The sequence below is a fragment of the Megascapheus bottae genome, chromosome 5, assembly GCF_031878675.1.
Source record: "Megascapheus bottae isolate mThoBot1 chromosome 5, mThoBot2.hap1, whole genome shotgun sequence".
NCBI lineage: Eukaryota > Metazoa > Chordata > Mammalia > Rodentia > Geomyidae > Megascapheus > Megascapheus bottae.
This window is the reverse complement of record NC_143513.1, coordinates 78,248,653-78,251,830: the sequence shown is the minus strand read 5'-3', so window position 1 is coordinate 78,251,830 and position 3,178 is coordinate 78,248,653.

The window sequence follows — 3,178 nt, the reverse complement described above, 5'->3', positions numbered from 1 at the left end:
GGGACCGCTGCTCTGCTCGCAAGGAAGTTTCAGGTGAGGAAACAGGGACACACCTTCCCGGGGGAGGGCCGGGCTCCCGGGGCGCCCGGGCCTCATTGGCGTGGCGGGAGCCCCGTCAGCGCGGGGAAGGGCCGGGCCGGGCGCCGCCGCGCCAGGGCGCACGGCTGCGGGGCGCACCGCCAGCCGCGCACCCGGCCCGGGGCGGGGGGGGGGGGGGGGGGGAGGGGCCCGGGATCGCGGCCCGGACCGGCCGGCGGGACCCGACGGGGCTCCAGCCTCGGGGACCCCGGGCCCAACGCCGGGTGCTGGGCGCGCGGAAAGTTCTCAGCTTTGGCGCGCAGCCTCGGGTGCCCCCGAGCCCGGGGGGTGTGGGGGGCGCTGCCCTCCGTGCCGGGCCGGCCGGCGTCCCGCACCTGCCGGATCCCTGCGTGGGCCCGGGGCCCGTGGCGGCCCGCCCGCCCGCCTTCGTCCTCCACCTGCCAGGCCCCGGTGCCGGACGCCTGGAGTTGGAGACTGGGCGTTTGTCTGGAGGATGAGTTCTGTCTTTATAACCTGAAAGTTAGTCTCTCCGTCCATGTTGGTGTTCACTCGTCCTTCTATAAGATCAAGACTTTCTCTCTCTCCCCTTCTCTCCCCCTCCCTCCCTCCTTCCCTTCCCCCCCTCTCTCCCCCTCTCTCCCCCCTCTCTCCCTCTCTCCCTCCCCCTCCCTCTCTCTTTCTCTCTCTCTCTCCACCTCTACCTTTGTCTCTTTCTCCACACTACCTCTCTCTCTCTCTCAGCACCCCTCAGATTCTCTAAACACTCCTTTATCTCTTTGTGATTGTCTCTTTCTTTCTCTCAACACTTTTCTCTTAGTCTGTCTGTCTGTCTGTCTGTCTCTTGCTCCCTCTCTCTCTTCACCTTGTGCATCTCAGAAACAACTTATCTGTTCCGCTAGGTATCATCTGTTTTGCTTTTGTATTCCCAAATTCCTGAGTTCATCTTAAGATGATTGTATGCATGAAGGTATTCTCCTTTTCTGTTCTTCCTAGCATGTGAATGTGTCCCTAAGCCTATGGTGTCTTGTGTGTGTGTGTGTGTCCAGATCCTGATTTGTCTCCTTATTCTTTTGGGAAGCACTGTATGCTGTTGTTGTACTGGAAGGCCAAGCCATAGTGAGTATCCCTGCGTTCCTCCTCTCACCAACTTCAACGAACCCCTAAACAGTCTCCAAGTACACACACACACACACACACTCACACACTCACACACTTCCTTACTTAGAGGGGACAGAGGATTTTGTTGTTCTGTTAATAAAAACACTCCCCAAACACATTCAGGGTTCCGCTGTAATTAATGTGAGTCAAGCAGAGTCTCACTGGGCTGCATGTGAGTTCTCTTCCTTTCCTAGCACAGCCTGACCGTTGTTACGCATGGTGAATGAGTCACTTATAATGGCAAGGGTAAGGTGAGGAAGGATAACTAGATTGAAAATAAAGTTATTTTTTTAAAAAAGTAAAAATAAGAGCTGTCCTACAGATGAGGAATAGTAGTAACTGGGCTCTGCACAGGAACGTGTGTTAGTTGGACACAATGCTCCTGAGATCCTGCCATGGAATGGGGACAGAAGGACAGGAAGCAGTCCCCTGTCGCTCCAAGTGTGAGGACAGAAGACTCACCATGACGACTGATGAAGTAGGGAGCATCAGCCTCATTGGTGGGGCCCCTGCTGTCTTCAGATGTGCTCACACCGCCAGATCGCGCATTCTCACCTGGTCAGATACAGTCCCGTGGATCCACATGGATTCAATGTTTCTTCCTTGAATACTGCTCAGGCTCTGCTGGCTGGTTTTCATGACCCCAGGAAACACATGTGAACTTCTGTAACTGGTTCCGAATTGAGTTCCTTTTCTAATTTGGATGGCTGTACTCTCTCCATCCTTCACCTGTAAATCCACTCTGCCCTGACACTGCGGTTCTTAGTTTTCTTGTTTTGAATGAGCTTATTATGTTTTTTTCTTTCCTAAATGTTGGGTTCCTCGTGGTTCTTTCTTTCACCTTCCCACAAATGGCATTAGCTTGAATTCAATGGCTTCTTTTAAGGTTTTTTTTTATTCATTTACTATGTATGTGTTCTTACAAATCAGATATATGAAAACCACACAATTCTCCCATTTGAGGAAGCAAGGAACTGCAGCAAAGCATGGAAAGTGTTGAGTCGAGAGTGAAGGTGTATTTGGGTTCAAGTGTCTTGCTGAGGTACCCTTCTCGTCTAGATGAGAACAGAACAAAGATGGGAGAATCCTGGAGAGGAGAAGGCTGAGCACCTTCAGGTCAGGGAAGTGGACACAATACCAATAGGTCATGCAAGCCACTGAGTTTGGCCGCTATCCTCTGGAGATGGGCCTGCACTGAGGGCTGGACTCAACACCATGATGTGATCAGACGAAAAGGCTAGGAAAAGCCACCGTGGTTGTGGACTGGAGTGAGTAGTGAGATGGAAATGCAGGCAAACTGATGAGATGAATGTTGTAGCATTAGACGGGTGGACGTTAAAGTCTTACAGATGACAAAAGATGACACCCCAAATGCATGCTGGGTGATGGTGAGAGTGAGGCAGGGAGGAAATGGATTTAAGTGTAGTCATGGCCCTCAAATCAGATCTTAAAGATTGGCTATTGAAGACAGTAGATGCATGGCACAAGTTGTGTGTGTGTGTGTGTGTGTGTGTGTGTGTGTGTGTGTGTGTGTGTTGAAGGGAGCTTTAAATACAATTATCTGCTCTCAGAGTATTTACTTTGGGTAGAGGAGACAAGTTTTCTATGTCCCCATGATATCCCATCTAAGACATCAGAGTCATGGCATCTGCTTCTGTGTTGGTTCATTTCCAGAAAGATGAACTATTTCACTATTTGCCTTGGATTTGCACATCACTGGCTGGTCCTCTGTCTCCTTGGAGTAGCAAAGATCTAGGATTTATAAGCCAACTAATTGAATGGGCACATTAAAGATTCTTTCACAGGACTGCAGCCACAGTGGTCCTTTGTGTCTTGAAGCCAAGAATTCAGTTTGTCTGCTTCAACTTAGATGACCTGTTTTGTTTTCTATTCAGTAACCATAAAGTGGGTAAACTCTCTGGGTTATGGGGAAGGAAATGGACTGCTCTTGGCTTGTTAAAGAAATGTGGATATTACCTTC